The sequence below is a fragment of the Falco peregrinus genome, chromosome 2, assembly GCF_023634155.1.
Source record: "Falco peregrinus isolate bFalPer1 chromosome 2, bFalPer1.pri, whole genome shotgun sequence".
NCBI lineage: Eukaryota > Metazoa > Chordata > Aves > Falconiformes > Falconidae > Falco > Falco peregrinus.
The window spans coordinates 72,449,040-72,472,413 of record NC_073722.1 but is presented as its reverse complement, the minus strand read 5'-3'; positions in this window follow the sequence as shown (position 1 = coordinate 72,472,413).

Genomic DNA, 23,374 nt, shown 5'->3' with positions numbered 1-23,374 from the left:
ACCATGGGTGTCACAATTTCTGTTAATTCCAGAAAAATTATCTCAATCAGATAAGAGCCTTTTTTTACTTATTTTTTTTTTAAAAAAAAGCAGTCCCCAAAGCTTCTGCTTGTGAAACTGTAGTTATCTTAGCATCTCTTCAGGCACATACACCCTAATTCAACAAGGTTCTTAAGCTCCTGCTTAATTTAGAAGGACTAGCTGATTTCAAGAGTATTCTTCTATGTACTTAAAGTTAAATGTATATTTAAGTAATTAGATGAACCAAGATCCTCCTGAAACAAGCTAGAGGAATGAACTTATAAAAATGTTAGATAATATGATCAAGAAGCTTCCTCAAAATCATAAAAGCAATAGCTGCATGTTTGAGTCCTCTAAAACTAGTAAATATCCCATTTGACTGAACAAAAACCATGAAGGGAACAATCTGCAGATTATAAATTACTACAGAGAAATCATTAGGACAAAGAAAAAGTATTTTAGCTTGTGAATGAGATGATAGAAGAGATCTGTAAACTGCTAACTAGTTTATACAGTAACTAATTATACCTAGAGAAGTAATAGACATGCAGAAGGAATTTACAGGGATTGTAAATTAGTGTGGTGGTAAATAAGTCACACATAGAATTTTAAAAAGTAATATCCAAGTACTTTATAGCTTATACACAATGTGAAATATATATCAAGTGTTTTATTAATCGTACTTTCCTACAAGGGGCATAAAATTTTTATTGTATACTATATTACATACTTGCTCACTGTGGAAGCTTCTTTATTCTTACATATTTTGTTCTCTGAGGTCCAGCACATACTGCCATCATTTTGGTTATTGTAATATGTGTCCTCCTTCAAACTTAGCATCATAAAGGGTTTGTTTAAGTGAATCCAGTGAAATCAGTAATTTTGCCTAAGTCAGGATTAAGTTAGGAGTTGCCCCAAATAATAGTCAGAGATAATTTAAGTTATCACAATTAGAGAAAATCTCTTGCACAGAATCTAAACACAGGATTAAAAAAAAATAATTAACACCCCCCCACACACACCCCAACCCCCAATAAACCAAATCAGTGTCAGGTTCTTTATTTTACAAGTAATTCTCATATGAGAGAACTCACATTAGTGGGTATTAATTTTGCATATTTAATAAACTCTTTGAACCTACAAGTAGATGGGACCATACGTTCATGACTGTCTTTTCTCACACGAGAATGCTTTCTCGTAAAAGTGCCAGAAAAATATACAGTAAACAAATCTGAGCTTTGCATAAGCCACCCAAATGCTTGCATTGGAGCAGAATAAAATACACTTGTAATAGTATGAGAGCCTTGGTAGGCAAGTATGCTGTTGGAGCTGTCCCCAGCCTTTAATGTGCTCGTCACTTAATCTTCTTCCCGTCAGAAAGGCTTTCCCTTAAAAATACTGGAAGCTGTGTAAACTGTCTGTTTTGCCCTACTGCACATCGTTGAAGCCTACAGTTTTGTCTTCAGAGATAAGACATGACTTCCCACAAAGGCCTGTCTCTCCCTGAAGAGCAAATCTTCATAGAAAATAAACACTGGCCTTCAACAAGATTGTTCTCTGCTGGCAATTACAGACAGAAAATCAACCAAAAAAAAATCCTCTATCATTTTTCTGAGTAGAGAAATACTGAAGTACCTTGTGCAGTTTGTTTTTTTGATTGCTTTAGATCACACATAATTACTCATCTACTGGTGGTCTTTGAAAAGAGCTTCCTGTCACTCCAATTGTAAGGTCAGTAGGTGAGGGAACTTGTTTAAAAAACAACGCACAAACAGGCAAACAAAACCTCCAAGCCATTATTCACTTCAACAATATAACCAAACTCATGTTTCAAAAATTTTATTGGTAATTATGGTAATGAGCAAAGTATGCTGCTGAACCTCAGTGGGACTCTGCTGGACAACAGACATGTTTGGGATGCTTTCTGAACTCGATTTTGCATCAGTCCTTTTACACAACTCTTGTAAAGGATACAGTGGCAAGATAGTATAAAGCTCAGAAAACTTCAGGTAATGTGCTTTCAACACACTACATGTCTGGGGTTTTTTATTACACACTAGTCTATGAAATCTTGAAACTGTTGATATAGCACTCTGAAAATATATCATCTGGCATTGTAATATGTTTTTGTTATGCTCTAATGGGTAAAAGGGAGGTATATAAATTGTAGATTAAAATTCTTTTTTTTTTTTTTTTTTAGTAACTCTACCTTTCTACCAACTTAGGAATTTGGGGTATGCATTTACATATTTGGAACTAGATTATAAAATTGGAGAGTCTGTTTCTGACCTTTTTCACTGTAATGTTAACATTGAGCATGAGCCTGGAAAAAAAATTTGAAATAATAGTTGTCATTATGGGTACAGTGTCAGTGCTTATTGCAGTTAACTGAAAATACATTTCCCTCCTGCAGCAGTTGACTCCAGTGCTTATCTCTCACTGTGTTGTTGGAAGATGGAAAATATGTCCTTTTATATATTTACCTAAAGAAAGCTCAAACCAGATTAATCAAAATACTTGGTGGGTTTTTTTGAGTGACATCCAATAACAGGGGTGTGTATCTGTGTCAGGGAGTGAGAGGTCGCTGTGGTGAGCATGTTTGGAAGATGGATGAATCAGGCCTGTTTCAAACTTCGAAGCACCCTTTTGCTTTTGCTTGACTGCCATTCATTAGTGATTTGTGCTAATGGTTAGCTCTTACTCATTATCAATCATTATCACTAAGTATTCTAACAGATGGTCCTTAATGATCATATCCCACATTAGCTGTGCATGTACAGCCCCACGGAGCGGATGCTGTGTCATTAGTGCTAGTGGCTGTGGTCTGCTCTGGTCTCAGTCACTGAGGCCGAGGCTAGGCTACAGCCCTCTTTGAGGGGAGCTGAAGCTAAAGAGCAACCTTTCTTTCCCCATTTTTAAATACTCATTGTTGTTTTACGCTCCTCATTCCTCATTCAAAAGAAAAAAAAGACAGCTTCTGTTCTGGCTCCACCATATATCTTTCCTGCCAGTCCTACATCTTGTTCTTACCTTGCAAATTTTACTGCTTACACATATTTATGCGTACCCTCTTGTGTAGGTATGCTACAGGTTTCCCTTTAACCCATTGCAGTTATATTTTCTTTATATACTAGTCTATATGTATAAAAAGCTTAGCTGTGGTACAAAATGCTCATGCGTTGTCTCTTGTCATGTTATTAGTAATGTTCCAGTATTACAACATGCTTATACAGTCGTAGCTTCTCAAGCTGTTTTACAGTCCTTAATGTCTGGTTTCAAAGCAAGTAAGTATTAATTTTATCTTGCTTAGTATGTATCTTCTTTATGATTAGAACAGGGCTTTACCTACAAAGAAACCTGTAGGTCAATATTATAACCCCAAAATGAGATGGTACAGCCTATATATCTATATATAGATCTATTTTACGAAGTTTCACTACCAACTATATATTTTATTATAATGAATAAGATGTATCATATGAAGACTATGTTACTGCCTGCATTAATGAGTGAAATGAAGCCCATTTTTTTTTTTTTTTTATAAATTTACCTAAAAAATCAACATTGGCCAACTTTTGCCTAGGTGAGGGAAAAACATGAAATATGAATGGAATATAGTATTCCTGTGCTATAATATTATATATTATAATATTTTTTTTGTTTTAAAAGTGGAAGTCCAGTCTTCTTTTTGATATAATGATAGCTGGGATTTTTCATTAATGACATTACTAACTTATTTCAAAATTGCTGTTTGTGGAAAACCATCAGGTAACTGTGAATGATAAATCTCAGATTATACTGCAGGGTCAGGTGACATAAACTACCACAGTGTTTTATATACCACCAGAACCCTGGCGAGGTGGAATTATAGGCTCATAACTCAGAGTTTTCTTTGGTTTTTTTTTTTTAATTTTATTATTTGATGTTATATATAGATCCAAGTCCCATACCCTGTGCATCACAGCCTCCAGCTCCTTCACTGGTCCAACCGCAATCCCATTTCTGCTCCCTTTGCATCGGTTCCATGCTTGTATCCCTTTCAGCTTTTGTCATGACTGTACAGAGGTCAGATCCGTTCACTGATCCATCAGATGAAGGCGGCAATGGGTGAGGTGCCAGACAAGATCTGTTCAGGTGCCAATCCATATCTAGTTACTCATGAATCTATACAGTTTCTAGTGGACTTCATAGCCTTTTGTTGAAATTACAGCAGCAGGTCTCTGGAGTTTAATTCAAAGCTCTGTGAAGGGTGTGCATTAAGCATTTCTGCTACTTCAATCACCCATTTTCTCACTTCAACAGCCCAGCCAAAGGTCTGGCTCACTTCTCCCCATATTCTTCTTGTCTCTCTCCACTAGTCTGGCCTTCCTTTTTTGGTAAGGTAAGTGTCTTTATCTTTCCAGGCTTTTCTATGCATCCCTATGGCTCCATTCCTCTGTACTCCTTTTTGTTGTATATTTACCAGCTATTACCTCTCTCAATACCAGGACTTTTTTTTAAAAAAAAAAAAAATTAAAAGTAGGGCACACTTGTACAGGCATGCAGTGTAGCAGTTTCAGCTTAGATAATCAAGGTTGGAGAACTCTTTAAGAAACTAGAAGTAAATATATCTGTTTCAATTGTAGTAAGAGGCAGACAGGGAAGTACGGCTCTGTTACTGTGAGAAATGTAGAAGCAGGGAGAGATGGTTGAGATAAGTATTTTCAATGTATAGGACAAGGAAAATTGGAAAAATAAGAATTTTGCAAAAAAAATGTCAGTCAGAAAATGGACCGATTGGAATAAAAATTTGATACTATATAGGAGAAGAAAGAGGCAGGCTTTCAAATGAATGAGTCAGCATGTACTGAACCTGGCTAAAGCACTCTATTTCTTTACAAATAAATTACTGGAAAGATTGTATGAGAGTACTTGACACCTGGTCAAAGAAATTCAGGAACTGAAGCACCTTTCAGAGGACCTGGAAGAGAGGCTGAAAAGTAACAAAAGGTTATTCTGGCTCTTCATAAGCTCATCAGTTCACACAACTTTTGGTAGATATGAACCGGCTAGTCCCTGGGTTTAAGGCAGGGTGAGAGTTCTGAGATTCTCTCAACTATTCAGCAGAAGATGGGGGTAAAACTGGAATTAAAATGGCACTGGAGAAGTTTGTTACAGTAATATTACTTGACATGGTGCCCTTACAGCAGCAGGGAATAGGACTTGGTAATCCAAAAGGTCCATCCTGGCTATGGTTTCTGAAGTTCACTTCTAGACCCTTAACAATACTTTTAAGAAAATGTACTTACTGTCAAAGGGTACTGAATAAGCTTTTAATACAGTTTAGTTACCTATCTTAAAGATATAGTTGGCTGTGTTTGAATACATGGAACTGAGAGCATTTTATCCTGTTGCTTTATTATGCTGCCTTTGTGGATGCAGGAAGGTTTATGATGTTTCTGAGGAAACATCAACATTTTCATTGTGTTTAGGAAATACATCTACAAAGCTGAATTCCTACTCAGGCTTTTAGAACGTTTTCAGAAATCGATAAGGTTTGAAGTGTAAAATACTTCTGTCCTGTTCTTTTTTTGATAAATCCTTTTTGAATTGCAGAGAAAGGGAAATACAATCTATATAGATTGAGGAGAATGCATCTTAATGGAAATAAAGAGTAACCTGGTAATCTAGGGTGAAAAATGGCCTTTGACATACTGCTCATGAAGTCCAATGTTTTATGCCCTCAACAGAAATGCTCTAAGAAAATACCAAACTATTAAGCAGTTAACATAAAGGCATTCATTTTACTGAAAAAATATATCTTTCCTGTCCTATTGACTTACTGTTAAAAAAAGAATCAATATGTTATTTATAAAAAAAGGCTGCTCTTCTGGTATCACTTATAGCCTTTTATCATGTGCATTAAAGATGTTCCTTTAATTAAAGATTCCACAGACTTCACTGGATTTTAACTCAGGTCCTTACCCAAACGTAAGTCATAAGTACCCTCCTAAAAATCACTGGTACTGTGCTAGTGTGAAACAAATAATAAGATGAACCTGGATTATGATGGAAACCAGTCCTGGCTGCCCTAAATTCTTTAACTCGCCTCCTTCCACTAAACATTCAGCCAATGTAGCTGGTGGGCTAAATCCTATATAGGGAAATTACACCATAACAGCATCTTTCACCTCTTGAAAAGCACACCTAGACTCCTAGTGGCTTTAAAAAAAACATTTCACAGCCATACGAGTATGGAAGTTCCAAATCAGCTACCCTGAAATGTGATGGCTGCAGTTATCATGGGCCTGGGAGCTATCCTTCTAAAATTTAGGCAGAACTTCCAAAGTTCTTCATTCTCAGAGTTGTAACCATGTAATGGTTGGTCTGGTCTCTGTTTCATGGTTGGATGCAGTGCTGATAGCTAGGACATGTGTGTATTTTATGCTTGGTGTATACCTCTTTTGCAGTCTTTTGTACTCTTTTGTATAGGTATGATGCTTTTTGGTGCATGCATATAATCTTTATAAAAAATCCAAAAGCAATGTATGTATTTCTGTGATTGTCAGAATTAATACAAAAGTAAAATAATTATTCATTTACAAGAGGAATGTGAAAAAGAATACTATGAAAATGACTATGCTATGTAAATGATTCTTTTCCATTCCTGCTATTGTACAATGCTCAATTTATGCAGGAATTCTTACCCTTTTCAGCTAAATGCCTGCAGAAGCAGAGAGGTTTAAATGTTTCTGAATTACCCAAGATGCTTCCTGTAATTATGTGGGGTCTTGTTCATCAGTGCAGAGCATTTTGACAGTACATTTTTGCCCAGCCACCTTCCTTCTCTGTATCTGCCACTGCATAGGGTGTGCATCCTCTTTGCTCAATGTTTGCACCATGCACAGTGGAGTTTTAGTCCAGAACAGGGAATCATTTCCACTGTCACAATATTTAACACACTGGTTAATGAATAATTCTTTTCTCCAAAGAATACCAGAGAATAAGCCCTTTTAATATTGCCTTTGTTATAAGACTTAGGACATGGAAAAAAGGAGATAAGAATTCTTTCCTCACTTTTTTCAGTATAAAGGATAAAGCCTTCTTTTAAAAATTCATAGGCTTATATTATTGTGAAAATGTATCTGAAAATGTTATCTTAAAATTATTTCATGAGTGGGTATTTATTTGGCGGCAACATTTATTCCTGTGCTGTGGTGAAATTTTTCTGGGAAATATTTCTGGTCTCCAAGGGTGAGGAGGACACTGGCAATTTTTAATTTCAGTGATGGTGACCTTTGTTTCTTTGGGAGTTGTTTGGGAGTTTTGTGAAGATGGAATTTATTACATTATGTAATAGGCTTATCTCTTGTACAAACTAGATTGTTCCTAAGGCTTTGTAAATATGCTTTTCTAAAAACAATACAAATATATCAATGGCTTGGAAAGAGTGTACTGTCAAAATATGTATGCATAGAATTGAAAGCAGAGCAAAAAACCAATCAGTTCTGTAGTGATCCTCAGTGAAACACGGCTATGATACCTGAATAAGAGATCAGGATGTCTTTACAGTAGTAAGAATTTAATTTAGGACAATGTAATGTCCTAAATTGTCCCAACCATCAGAGAAGAGATAAAGTGCCACCTTGGATAGTACTTCACATTTAGATTCTCAAACTTCAGTTACTTTGTACTGAGAAAGTAATATAATTCTAAATCTGGCATAGTTGCGCAAAGGCAGACTAACTCTGAGGGGGATCTTCATGACGTGAATCGAAGTCAGATCTTTCTTCACCCTTCCTCTATGCTTTCTTCATATAGTGGATGGAAAATTATATATAACCAATGCTGACTTCCCCCTGTTGGTTACTGGTCACTTATTAATTTAGAGCTCTCCCTGACTTCTGTGGCGTACATCTCAGGACTGGTGGTCACAAATGATGTGGACAGGTTTTCCTGTTGGTGAATGATTTCAGAAGAGTAGTGGTACAGGTAAGTCAGGTAACATGCAGCTATCATGCTCTGAACCAGTCCAATGTGGTTTATGCTCTTGGACCTGGATGGGTCCAGTCCCCTTCAACTCATTAATAGAGATGTCTCTTCTAGTAGACTTTAATCTATTTCAGATCAAGCATTTGGTTTTTCATGAGTGAAAAAAAAGCCCACCATAAAGAAGCTGCTGTGAGATTCCATCCCATTCCTTATTGCTTTCTTTAAATGAATGACAACTTACATTTCAGCAGAGGGCTTTTGAAGAATAAAGACCTTTTCTAAGGCAAAGGGGCATTTTTAAAACATGGAAAGTAAATGAGCTGCCTGCTAGTACAAGCATTATGACTACTCTGTGCTGTCACCCATGTTTTTTGAAAACCGAACAGGTAAAAAGCCAGCATTGTTTAAAACAGCTTCTGACTGAACAACTTTTACATATTCAGCAGTGTGTTCATTAAGAAGAAAATACATTCAGATTGAACAGAATGAGCATCTTTATCTGATGTGGATAGAATAAAGGTGATTGGAAAAAATGGAAGAATTTCTCCTACAGAAAATAGCTTCTTGATCTTTGAAAACAACAAGCTTCTTGTGAAGTGCAGTCAAGGCTTACAAACACATTGCTGTGGTACACTGAGTTTGAAATCTCAGCTGACATTTCAAATGGTATTTAGAGTTATGACAAATCTGATTTATTTGGGTCTCTCTCAAAAGCTGCCATAAAAGAAGTGCTGATTTGGTGACTTATTAGTCACAGCACCTTCAGACAGCTTCTTTTTCTAGTTGTGGAAATTGCAAGCAAATCTATATGTTCTTTTCAGTACCATAGTTTAATATTTTTTGTAAAGATGCTGTTTGTTTGGATGGACTCTTCATTTTCTGGTGAACTTTTCACCAGAATGTATGTTTCCTTAGAAAAATATCCTGGCCAGCTATTTAGGTAATTGAGGACAATGTCTTGGAAAATGATGATTTAAGTGATTCAGAAGGAACTTATTTCAGCTCTGCAATGACAAACTGACCCTTGTGTTTTTATAATTTAAATAAAATGGAATTGAGATGTATCATAAAGTATTATTGCCTGAACAACATTTAAAAAATCTGTTTTCAAAAGTAAAACAAAATAATTAATTACAACAAATATCCTCTCAGTAATGAGAGCCTTGGCTGCACTGACCATGAGATGGTGGAGTTCGGGATCCTGCATGGAGGAAGCAGGGCAATGGGTAGGATTGCAACGCTGGACTTCAGGAGAGCTCACTTTTGCTTCTTCAAGGACCTACTTGGAGGAATCCCATGGGTTAGGGCTCTAGAAGGTAGAAGAGTCCCAGAGAGTTGCCTAATATTCCGTCATCACTTCCTCCAAGCTCAAGATAGGAGTATCCCTATGAGTAAGAAAGAAGCAAAGGGGGCAGGAGGACTGCATGGTTAAGCAAGATATTTCTGGCAAAATTCAAACAGAAGGAAGTTTACGGGATGTGGAAAGAGGGACAGGCCACTTGGGAACAATATATGAATATTGTCAGAACATGCAGGGAGGCAATGAGGAAGGCAAAGATCTGGTTGGGATTAAATCTGGTGAGGAAAGTCAAGGACAAGAAGAAGGGTTTCTTCAAGTACATTAGTAAGAAAAGGATGACTAGGGAAAATGTGGGCCTGCTGCTGGATGAGATGGGTGCCCAGCTGACAAAGGATACAGAGAAGGCAGACTTACTCAATGCCTTCTTTGCCTCAGTCTTGACTGCCGAGGCCAGGCCTCAGATTTCCCAGAGTCTGGAGGCAAGAAAAGAAGTTTGGAGATAGGGAGACTTTCCTTTGGTTGAGGAGGATTTCATTAGAAATCACTTAAGCAAATTTGACACCCACAAATCCATGGGCCCCGATGGGATGCACCCCTGAGTGCTGAGGCAGCTGGTAGATGTTATTGTCAAACCATTCCCTGCAGGAGCGGGCTGGAAACTAGGACCATGCATGGCAATCAGTTAGCTGAGAGGAATGTGCTCCAGTGTGTATAGACACAACAATTAACATGGTGAGTCATGCCGAGAGAGCATAGGGGAGTGGGGGACGGATGGCACCAAGGAAAGATAACACCTTGCTGTTGATTGATGGTAGTTAACCACCAATCGGGGATTGCCTAGTATGCAATGCTTAGCTCAAAAGAACCAATCTGTTTAAAACGCGCGATTTCTGAAAGTATATATACCAGTGTTTCTATAAAATAAATCAACATTTGCTTGCATCAAGCTGCGTCCCGTCTCTCCATCACAGCAATTCCCCATCATCTTTGAAAGGTCACAGAGAACAGGAGAGGAGCCTGAGGACTGGAGGAAAGCCAGTGTCACTCCAGTCTTCAAAAAGGCAAGAAGGAGGACCCAGGAAACTACAGGCCAGTGAGCCTCACCTCCGTCCCTGGAAAAGTGATCTACATCTCGAAGTCTGTGGAAGAAAAGAAGGTTATCAGGAACAATCAACATGGATTCAACCAGGGGAAATAATGCCTGACCAACCTAATATCCTTCTGTGATGGAATGACTGACTGGGTAGATGAGGGGAGAGCAGTGACTACCTTGACCTCAGCAAGGCTTTTGACACTGTCTCCTGTAACATCCTCTTAGGTAAGCCAAGGGAGTGTGGGTTAGAGGAGCAGACAGTGAGGTGGATCGAGAACTGGCTGAATGGCAGAGCTCAGAGGTTGTGATCAGCGGTGCAGAGTCTGGCTGGAGGCCTGTAGCTACCGGTGTGCCCCTGGGGTCAGTGCTGGGTCCGGTCCTCTTCAACTTAGTCATCAATGACCTGGATGAGGGGACTGAGTGCACCCTCAGCAGGTTTGCTGACGATACAAAACTGGGAGCAGTGGCTGACACACCAGAGGGCTGCGCTGCCACTCAGTGTGACCTGGACAGGCCAGAGAGCTGGGTGGAGGGGAGCCTCATGAAGTTCAGTAAGGGGAAATGTAGGGTCCTGCATCTGGGGAGGAGCAACCCCATGCACCAGTACAGGCTGGGGTTGACCTGATGGAGGGCAGCTCTGCAGAGAAGGTCCTGGGAGCCCTGGTGGACAGCAAGCTGACCACAAGCCAGCAGTGTGCCTGGTGGGCAAGAGGACCAATGGGATCCCCCTGGGGTGCATTAGGAGGAGCATGGCCAGCAGGCTGAGGGAGGTTGTCCTCCCCCTCTACTCTGCCCTGGTGAGACCACACCTGGAGTGCTGGGTCCAGTTCTGGGCTCCCAGTTCAAGAGAGACAGGGAACTACTGGAAACGGTCCAGCAGAGGGCTATGAAGATGATCAGGGGACCGGAGCATCTCCCTTATGAGGAAAGGCTGAGGGAGCTGGGCCTGTGTAGCCTGGAGAAAACTGAGGGGGGATCTTATCAATGTATACAAGTATCTTAAGGGCGAGTGCCAAGAGGATGGGGCCAGGCTCTTTTCAGTGGTGCCCAGCGACAGGACAAGAGATGACAGGCACCAACTGAAACACAGGAGTTTCCATCTGAGTGTGAGGAAAAGTGTCTTCACTTTGAGAGTGACAGAGCACTGGGGCAGGCTGCCCAGAGAGGTTGTGGAGTCTTCTCCTCTGGAGATACTAAAACCCAACCTGGATGCAATCCTGTGCGACCTACTCCAGGTGAACCTGCTTTAGCAGAGGGTTGGACTAGATGATCTCCAGAGGGCTTTTCCAACCCTGACCTTTCTGTGATTCTGTGAATAACATTCCTCTTAACAGTTTTACTTAAAGCAGTTGCGATCATAGGTCTGACCCAAAGTTTGAGTCACTAAGGATGCCTGAGTAAAGGTGTAAATGAAAATACTTTTCCCCAGAGGCTTTCATTGATTTCAGTTAAATGAAGCACTCTTCTTGTTTCACCATACAGTTTCTTACTGTTCACTGCAGAATCTTATGCAATCTGAGCTTTACACTGGTCTCTAGACTTGATTATAGAAAACACTGAAAAGATGATTTAAAGTTTGGAAATCTGGTGTACTGATTAGAATATAGTTCTTTCTTGGCATGAAGGGAAATAAGGGACTTTCTGTGTTTTAAATGAAAACTTGTTTGTGGATTTTTTCCAAACTTCTACATGCAGATAGAATACATTTCCTATTTTTTTTTTTCATTTTCAGTCATAATATGGTTACAGTGATGTTTGAATATCCTATTTTTTGCATGCAAACAATTGTAGCTGCTTGCTGTGATCTTAAACTTTTCATGAAAACTTAAGAGGTTGAAGTACTGAATTAAATTCCTACGTCTTAATGTTCCTACTGCTTTATTAAGTTATGATAATGTATAAATCCTTGTTCCAGTATTTGCCTTTAACTTAAGTAGTCATTTTTTCATCTTCCTGTTGTGTTTGTACATAATAAACCTATACATTCTCCAGCATAAACTTAAAATAGCAAGCTTTATTTAGTTCATGTTTTCTCTTCCATTTGTTCACTGAAGTGGTCTTGCACAATGTTAGACACCCAAGTTCTTCACAGGGTGAAGCTTCAGGTGTGCTTTCTACAGAGGATCTTGCTTGATACAGGTAGATCGCTTTCTTATGCTTACTCACTTTGGCAGCTCTTGACTGCCTGCAACAGCTGTAATTCTCACATTCTTCTGCAGATGCTTTCCTATAATGAGATCCAAAGTTTCAGAATAATATTTTTGTCCCTTAATGTACTACTGCTGCTTCCATTAATCCATTTCTTAAGGTCATGCAACTCTTCCTGCTTGTTATTCCTGTTCCTTACATTTAGGTTACCTTTTCAATGTTGGTTTGTTTTTTATGTTGTGTATGTTCTCTTTATCCCCTCTTATCACCAAGACATTTAATTACCACAGGTTTTTTTCTTAGACTGAGATGATAATTGGAGCACTAAATGATATCAGGTCGAAGACTGGTCCTTGAGAGACTCAGTTCTTGTCACCCCTTTTCTTTTCTTGGCACTACACATTGCCCCTTGCTGGAAATCCACCTTAGCATTAGAAGGAAAAAAAAGGAATTTCTTTATCTTGCCCAGAATCCTAGGGAACAACAGTCTGTGCCATAAAACATACCGTTAGTCCTAATGTAATGAAACAAATTTAATTTGTTAATCTTTAGCAGTGCCAGTGCTCCCAATTTAGATATGAGACTGATGCATAAGGGCTTTAGAAATGGCTCAGCATTTTATGAAGTCCTGTAGAAAAGCATCTTTCTTTTTAAAATTACTCTGCAAAGCTCTTTGTTCTTTGCCTACCTAGTATGAGTAACAGAAGCCGTTAACTGGATAAGCTGTGAGAGTGACAATGCCAGTGAAGCCAAGATTTTTGCTCTCTCCACTTATGTATGTTGTCCCTGTAATGAATTGTGTTGTTTCACTGCTGTACATTAAATACACTCCTGACAACAGCAGATTGCCAGCTGTTCAACAGAAGGGAACCAGAGATAGTTTGTTGCTTGGTCGGTCTGTCTGTCTATCTAGCTGTCCTAATCTATTCTGATCCCCTTCATCCCTTCTGAGGCAAGAAAGGAAAGGCTAATGTAGATAAGCAGGAACTTCTGTTTTTTTGAAAGATTTCCAGGCTTGTGTCTCTTAATGGGTGTACTTAGAATACTCCTGCTGTATTTTCCAAATGCTACTGACACCGTTTTTTTCCATAGCAAATTGCAAATGGCAAAACCTCTATAGACTTTGAGATGAGAGAAAGAAATTGAAACATAAAAAAAACCTGGAGACTTCCTCCTTTTTCCATTATAAATGTTAATTCTACAAATAATTCTGCATGTTGGGTTGATGAATAAGCTATTACTTTGTGTCTTAAAAATGCAGACAACAGAGATTAGTGATTGCTGCAAATTGATATGTTTAGCATGTCCTTCACAGTGCTTGACCTGGCCTAGGTCTGATCCTCATTTATATGGCATAACAAAAATCTACTTAACAGATGCTCAAAGGATGCATTTTCATAGATTCTGAATCTCTCTGGTGTTAATTTGCTTATGTTGCTGAAAGCAGAGGGAAATATGTTTGAAATGAACCATGTGCAGCCAAAAAGGAAAAAAAAAAAAGAATGAAAGAAAGTGTTCATTTTGAATTAATGAATCAATGAGCTGGTAGGCCTGTTAATTGTAATACTCAATGGAAAATCACCATTTCTGCACTCACTGAGTAGCTCACCAATACAGCATATTGAGATTGCAAAGTAATTAAAAAGTAAAGGAAGTAAGGGAGGATAAAAAACCTCACAAAGTCTTTGTCTTTGTTATTTCAGCTGACATGGAAAGTGTGCAACTCTTCCATTGTCCTGGTCAGTGAGGCTTGTAAGCACTGAGTGCTGGGTTTGTTAAGGGAGATACATATATTGAATCTTGGAATAAAAGGCGTATCATCATCAGCCAGTACCTCTACTATGAACTAACAGAACCTTTAGAATCATTTGTTGACATCAGCCATGTTGGGCATGTACTAAAACTAAGAAAGCCATGACTGAATATTTTTTTTCAGTTTTGCAGCCCTGCTTGCTGAATATAGCATGGAAACCCCAAAATAAGGGGATTCCTTCAGACTTTCTTTAGCACAGCTGTGGCCTCCCATAGACTGATTATGTGGGGTTTCCTTTGTTACCTCGATGCTGCTGATTCTCCTGAGAGCTCTCAGATTCTTGCTGCATTATTTCAAAGATGGAATAGCTACAGCAGGGCCAGACCATCCATTGGTGTAAATTGATCTTACTTCATTGAAGCCCACAGGGCTAAGCCACGTTGCATCAGCTGAAGATCTGCTCCATAAAACCTCTTGAGAGTGTCTTTTTTGCTGTTCTATAAATTACCAGAGCACTGCTGTAGGAGGAAATATATCTACAGTATTTTGTTTTTGCTGAAATGTTAAGAAAACAAAAATAAAATGAAACACCAACACACAAGTGGCGCAACATAATAGGTGGCAGATTCTAAAGACACAATATTTATTATTTTTTTTAATATTCAGAGTAGATACACTGGGGGAGGGTGGGAAAGATGATTGATTTAAAGAACAACAGATGGACAGCAGGTACTGTCTTGGGACTCCAGAAGCTATCAAGTGAAATCATTCTGACTTTTGTTAGGTTCATGGCTGTTCACCACTGAATAGAGGGGAGAGATGTGCAAAGATTATGGCCACCATATGCCTTAATGCAGAGCAGAGACATTTCCTTGTGTCTGGTTTCTATGACCAGCTGACCCATGAGCTCCCTGATTTTGTAGCTGGTTTCACCAGAGTGCAACACGCAGGCAATCTCAATAGACAGCTGTCCCACAAGCCTGAAAGCCTCATTTTTATGGGTTTGTAAGACGAAGTTGCCTTGCAGATTTTAACATGAATGCACAGGCTAGGACTTTGAAATTTCGGACTCTTTTAGCAAGAACCTGGAAGACCTGAGAATCCAGTCAGATGCACATTGCCTTTAAAACCTGTCACCACTTCAGGCAGACAGGAAATCTATCTGCTTTTGTTTTCAGTGCATACACCCTTCTGGTGCAAAGTCGGAGCTACAGTCCACTTTGAAGTGGGGCACCTTGGGTTTTCCATTAACAACTGGAGAAATTGCAGAGTGCCTGCATGTCCTCTCCCCTCCTATTTATTTCCTTCCTCACCCACAGTGACAGGGGTGCTCAAGTGAAGAACCTGGCAGTCTTGACATAATAAGAGTTACATATATGAGTTAAATAAAATGTCTGGACCAAGACTGAACATGCTCTCACCAAAGAATGGCATTACCCTAGTGTGTGAGAAATGTTGAATGCATGAAGAGAGGTACTGGGGATGAGAAGAAGGGAGAAGAATTCTTAAAATGGTGAATTGCTTCTTCATGTCAAGTTCATAATAATTCCTACTCTCTTTTCTTTAGCTTAAACCTAGCTAAAAGATTTATTTTATTTCCCCCAATGCTACATCACAATATGCAGACATTCAGCTTCTTATATATAAGTATGCTTGCCTGTTCTGTGACAAGAACGTTATTTGGTCATTTGTACTTATGTAGAGCAAGTGTGTATTGCTGAAAATTTTTTTCACCTTTGTATGGTAGTTGCATCTTCTCTTTTTATCCCATTAATACTTGGCTAACACTTTTTTCCCTATCTTACTTTTTTCTTCTGTTGAATTTACTTGCCACTGTGAAAAATAATAGACTTCCAAGAGTCTGTCATTTGTCTATAATTTCTAAGAATCCTTTTTGCCAATCAGTTAGTGCAGGGCCAAATCCTTCACAGCAGAGGTGCAGCACTCAGATGTGGTTGGTTTGCTTGTTTATCCTTTTACTGAATGCCAGTGTTTCCTGATCTTTGTAGAGACACTGAAGTATGGTTTAATGGACTGCTGTAACATGAGAGTATTTTTTTTTCACATACACACACATAGGTGCGAAGAATCACTTCACTCAAATCAGAGAACCTATTCCTGATTTATGTTGCTACAAAGAACAACAGATTCCCTTTTATCAGAATGGCAACTACAATACAGGAAAGAAGCTGTAGAATCACATGAATGAAACCAAGAAACAGGAGATTTTAAGGGATTCTTCCCCATATGGTTGATAGTGTATGAGCAGGGGTCTAGTGGTACACATGGAAGCTGACTAAACAGAAGGGAGGATTTAAGGCAACACTGCCATATGTGAAGTGCTTGAATAGTTTCAACATTTAGCACCGGGGGGGGGGGGGGGGGAATATTCCTGAAATGTTGATTTAGCAACAGACAAGACATACTTGGCTCCACTGCTAGTCATTCAACTGTTCTTCGTAATTCTGAAACTGTTACATGAAGGTCTTATAATATATTGAGATCATCGCTTTGGCACTATTAAAACAAACTGAAAAGGAAGAAAGGAATAATACCAGAGGAAATTGTCCAAGAAAATTGGCTCTCACAGACCAAGGAAGATTCATTACTTGGAGGCTTAGATCCCAGTCATGCATCTGACTGCTTTGAGCTGCTCTAGTGTCACCAGGCGAGTAGAAAACTGGCCCAAATGGCCAGTTTAGAACAATCCCTGGAAACACAGATGCTTCAATGCTGTCTTCATCCAAGCACAAAGGGTAGGCTGGTGGCAAAGCTTTTTATTTTGTTTTCTTTAGAAAATCTGTGCTCAAGTCAGAGGTTGCCAGTAATACAGTCCTGTATGCCTGAAATGAAATGCAAGTTCCATGCATAACTAAATAAAGTTTAACAGACTGGATGGGAGCTCTGATTGTTAGCTTATGCTTATAGTAATAATACTTACTGTTTATTTGTCTCTGACAAATGAAACCTCAAATACAAGGGCCCTTTCTGAGAAAAGGCTTTGTTCATTGTCTGGGTGCTAGGTTGCAGAGTGAATGTGCCTTAAAACATAGTGAGGAAACAACTAACACTAAATCTGTCTTTCTGAACTCACCTGCAAATTAGTCTTGTGCACACCTGTCTGCAATGAGGGGCATGCCTAAAGCCTCCCAACACCTTAAGTATCAGGGAAGAAGACATCTCCTCAGATGATCATGGAGGAAGCAAACAGCTGTGTGGAGTGTGAATTAGCTGCAAAGATACTTTGCTGCATGTAGGCATAGTCCAGGGCAGAACTTGGGTGGATAAGCGATTATATATAACCAGCACTTATGTATGCAATGGGGGATCTCCCCTGGGGTCTGTGCCTTCATATGCCACACTCAAACACTGTCTATTCCAAAATGAGCCCTACTTACCTGTGTTCTGACCAAGGGTTGCAACATTGAGTAGTGTGATTTAGGTCCATATAATTATACCACATTTCAGGTATATTCAGGAGAGGGATAAGAATTAAGTGTTATAATTACCACAATTCTGTTAATGGATAAAAAAAAGTAATCTGTTATAATTTCATCTATTGTATTGACTTTAAAGAATTGAAATAGCTAGGGGTTTCTTTGAAAATGAGGAGGGGATTAAAAAGTGCCTAGTTTTTGTGTAGCATCTATCATGGGTTTAAACGTGATTTGCCATCCAGGAGCCAACTTTTTATTCTACTTTCATTCTGAGAAAACTGTAACAGTAATGGCACTGACCCTAAACTATGTCTGGCAGTATCCTACTTTGGAATTCCAGGCAAGTTTGGACTCGGGAGTAGCTGTACCATTAAACATGCTGGGAACATGAAGCACGCGTTGTCCTATTTCTAGTCCAACATTAGATGTTGCAACACAGCAAAAGAACAAGGAAGGTGGAGCATTTCTTTTACTATATGCAGAACTTCTGTGCATACATCTTGTATTTTGTTTGACAGCATCAACTAGGGCACTATTCCAACCTTCAAGGCATTGCTAGGCCATTTTAATTTGTTATGAGTTTTCTTTTTTCTGTTTCTCCATAGTACAACAAAGTACTACTTCTCACTGCAACAGGAACTCAAAAGTTACATTAAGTCTCATAAATCTCAAGCCTAATGAAGAATAAATGAAACAAAGCAGAAAGTGGTTTCTGTTCATTCTACTCACAGACACATGTGCACCATGCTCTTGCTCATCAGTCACTGCAGCATGAAGGTTCTCATTCTATTTTTTCTTGTAGCAACAATGACCTATGGTCCTTTAAAATAAGATCTTTTGCAGAAATCCCAGGACTTGCCACAATCCAATAACTACAGCAAATGTAGCTTCCTACTTTTACAGATTTCTGCTGTAAATTTCAAATTTTTTGTAGGGAAACAAAATGCCGAAAAATGAAATGTCCAGTTTGCACCTCCTACTACTTAGCAGTATTTATTTGTTTGTTCAAGATGATTGCTGTCTTTGTGGAGCTCCATAGCAGTATTAAAGAGTTTTTCATAGTAACGTATGCTTATTCTACGCTGAAACCCATGTCCCTTAAAAATTTACAAAAATACTAACAAATGGCCAAAAATTTACAATAATAATACGACCGTTTTCTCATATAGGCTCTGATTTATTCTGTATTGAAGAATACTTAACCTCATCCAGATTTATACACTGAACTAGGTATCTATGTTTTAAATAATACCTTTGAGAATCAAAATAATTGTATATATCTCCATCAGATGCTAGCTTGAAGAACTGAGGACCAAACCAGTGTTTTCTCTGGAAGACTACCATTCATGTGGTTGTAATTCTACTGCCACAAGCTCTTACAGACTTTTTGTGTAATGTCAGAGATCTATGGGTACAAGTTGGGCTATCAGTATTCAGTTTTCGGTGTTATATGACAAAAGTAACATGTAATTACTTGTACTCACTTGTGCATTCTGCTTTATGTATAGAAGAGAGTTTGCAGATTAAATCTTGATAGCTGTTTAGGGAGCATTACAAAGTTTAGTGAGGCTGCTTTTTCTTACTTATTCTTAAAATTAATTTCCCTTACTACAGTAGTCTAACATTTGAGGTAGCAGGAAAAAACAGAAAGATAAAGAAGACTTAGGATTTAAAAATGTGTTATAATATGTACATAAAATACATGAGAGAGAAAGCAACTAGCTTGCGATTTTTCAGCTTGTTTCAGATCTAGAAACAGGTTCTATGTATTGATGGAAGATGAGAATCACTGTTATCTCTTGGCAGATACCATTCATTCATAGCCTGACTGTCTTGTGAAATAGTGGCATTTAAACTTGTCATGGCTCCAATGCTGATTATTGCCCATCTTTGGCCAGCGTGATCTTATAGGGAAAGTCCTCATTTGTGATGAACAGAGGAAACATTCTGATAATTTTTATTTTTAAATCAGTAGTCATTGGCAGCACTCTAAAGTTTGGAATATTATGGGTATTATGAGTAATCCCAGGATTGATGGATTACTGAGCAGCATGAAAGTGAGATAGCTGAAGCTGTGTCGTAAATGTAGTTTATTGAACAAATCTCTGTGTGCATGTGTTCTGAATAGTACATTAATGACAGCTGTCTTGGAAGGCATTTAACAGTATCCTTCAATGTATAGGGACTTCCTTATGAAGAACATCATTCTCTGAAGCAGTGGCATACATGCAAGTGTTCAGCAAATATTTTCTGACACCTTGAACTGTAAGGAAAAAGATTACTCCAGACAGCCTGCTTCTTCTGGTGGGGTTTTAGAATACCCTCATGCTTTCCTGCATGGCCTTTCTGTGGCTTGGGTTCTGAAGTCAGGTAAAGCCTGTGAAGATCAGAAGCACAGCCCCTGTTTCTGTGCATTGCGTGTAAATTGGAAGTACGCCTTTATGAAAAGACAGACAGGTGTTTTTGAAGCATGTATAGTTTAATACTATTTTATTCGGTATTGAAAATCTGTTGATGGCTAAGCATCAATAGAGAATGAAAGACTTGACCTGTGAAGATAAAAAAGGATGAAAAATTTTGATTCTGTAAATAACTCAGCTGAATAGAAGTCTCATGCAGGGGCAGGTGTCACATAGCTAAAAAGTAAACTACACAGAGCAAGTTATGACTTATTTCCTTCTCTTTATATCTCTTATTAAAAGAAAAAAAAACACACCAAAAAAAAAACCCACCACCAAAACACACAAATATCTATAACGATTAGTCAGGAGATACAGTCCTAAGGAAGTAAGTAGTCTTAGCTTTATATTTAATGCTATGACATTGTAACATGTATATGGCACTATAAGATATGCCAAAGAGCATTATCTCATCTGCTGCATAAATTTCACATCTAAGGAGGATGAAGGAAAAGCAGTTGTGTCACTGGGAAACACTAATCTGATAATGGTTTATACAGCATTATCAGTGTTCTTCCCAGAGGACCCAACAATCGTACCAGCTAGCATTCTAGAAATGAAACACAGCTGGTTGTGGGATAAGGTTTGTAAAGAGCTGATATTTAGAACAACAACAAAAAAAGAAAAGGTAGAATTTCCTTTTGCATCTGAAATGGGAATTTTGGGAAGGAAAATGCAATTACTGTGATGAAATGGCTGAGCCCAAAAAGCCATGTGCTTTCAACATTAGTGGTTTTATCTTAACCTAAAGCAGAAAAATGGGGGAGAAGGCCCAGCCTTTAAGAAAAAGCATTTTGTGAGTCTGTACAGCATGTCACCTTTACTTTTCCAAATGCAGCTATTTCTAAAAGATATTATTTTGTAGAAGGGGAGGTGCAAAAACATTACAAAGATAACCATACAGTAAATTTGTTCACTGTATTGTAGCTAAAACTGGTCGAATAATATGAAGGAATGTTTAGGATTCTTTTATAAAGCTGTCAAAGGGAAGGAAGACACTAAATGAACCATTCCTTCATATTATTTTTTATAAATTGATGATGACTGTAAAACTGTAAGTACAAAGAAGGCTGAGAGGATTGACACATATGAACATCTGATGAAGATGATCAGGTTTGGTGGCAATGTATTGCAGGACTAGATTAGGATTCTTTTGCTACAGATGAGATGACTAGTCAGACTATTGGCATATAGATGTTTGAAAGTGGAGGATACCTTGTGGTGTCATGATAGAGGCATTTAAAGATTATTTCTGGCAGCAATTTAATCTGCCCCAAAGCAACAGAATTAACAATCCTAGTGGGAGTAGCAATGAATAACTTAGATTTGCCTAGAACAAACCTGGAGAATTCAAAACCACCTGTAAGCACGCAAGCTCAGGAAAGGTACCTTAGAAGCAGAGGAACATATTTTGTGTTTGTTTGTAAATTCTTGATCATCCAGCATTATAACTGCCATAGCCTGGAAAAGCAAGGGTAGTTGTCAAGTTCCATCACAAATCCAGGAGATGACTCTTGGTTTTGGGGTTCCATCCCAAAAACACCCCCAAAAAGGGAAGTAAATCAGCTCTTTTATAGTCTAATATATATATATATATTTCCTAGTATTCTGCACAAATTGCTGTGCTCTAGGCCTGGCTCTTATATGCACCTCTCCCTAGAACCAGCTGAAAGAGTCCTTGATCTTCCCAAATCATGGGATAGCTGCAAAAATGGCTCCAGGTACCCTGAGTCAATGGGCAGCTGACCAAGCTTGTTAGAAAGTGCTAGAGCTTCCTCTTGTTTACATCATTGTGGCTCCCCTTACCTTGTCCTCACCCAGCAGGAGGCACTCTGAAGTTTCTTAGAGTTCCCAGAAGTTCTCCAGTGATCCTGTACTCTGTGACCAGAAGATCCAGAAACTCCCAAAGCAGAATCCAGAGGCCGCAGTGCCAACTGCTGTGCCTGTTGGGTGCCTCTCTTTGCTGTGCTCTCATGCTCTCTGTGTTGTCACAAAATTCAACAAAAAATGCCTCTGATTTGAGTGCATAAACAAAGGGTTGCTGGAATTAGAAAATATTTTTTTAGATTATACCCTAGTGAAAAGCCAACCTTCTGGAAAGATCTTGGATACACCCACTATCTTTAAAGAGAAATTACTTAGGAGGAACAAGGGTTACAGTTTGCATCCAGGTTAAGGTTCGACCAAATTCCTGAGAGCGGGAGCAGTTCTTTGTGTTCTCTGAATAATGATCGAGAGTTGAGGGTATTATGTCACCTATGCAATTTCCTGAATAATCTGTGTTTTTACTGCCTTTGGTTAAATCAGACAAAAACATCTGTGGTACCTATGATTAATTTCATCTTCCAGTGTAGGGTCAAAATTAAGAGAAGAAAGGTGTAAGCCTCATCAGCATGTGAGACTGTAGGAAGACATTTACCTTTCTAAAACCTGAAAAGCCTACCTGAAATGTAAAGGCTTGCCATACGAAATGTTGTCACCACCTGGAAATTCCTAGGGAACAATGGAAAGTCTGTTGAAGGTTATCTTTCAGCACTGTGGTAGAGAGAATTGACAACATTCCCAGAAGAGGCAGAGGTAATATTGAACATCTGTCCACTCTGGAAAAGGTATTTCCAAGAGGAAACAGTGGGATTTAAACAAAGAAAATTCCTATTTATTAAACTCTGTATTTGATTGTCATAGTAGACAGGGAGAAATTCACCTGCAGGAAGGGTCACAGCAACTGAATGGACCTCAACCCCCTCTTACCTTATTGAGCAATGAGTGTACTGGAGTGTATTAAATCACGATTACACAAAAGTATAGGCCTTTTTATCAGTCCTTGAAGAATAACATTGCAGAGTTTTAAAGAAAGAGATAAAGCAGAGTTTTCCAGGAGTCTTTAACAGTGGCTTAAGGCCTTAAAATCTATGGTTGCTTCAACACAGGCAAAGAAATTAATCTTGTCATAGAAAGTGGCACTGTATGGAATGGGAAAGTTTTATCATATGACCTGAGAAATTTTGGAGAGGACTCAAATGGGTGAAACTTCTGACTAAAAAATTCTGGGAATGAGATTACTCCCAACTGTTGGAACAAAGCAAAAAATATGTCATCAAGCACTGGATGAAAACTTTTGAACTGTACAATAGGTAAAAATTTAAGTCGTATTATTGGGTGCTGTTTTTAAACACATGCAGTTATGAAATA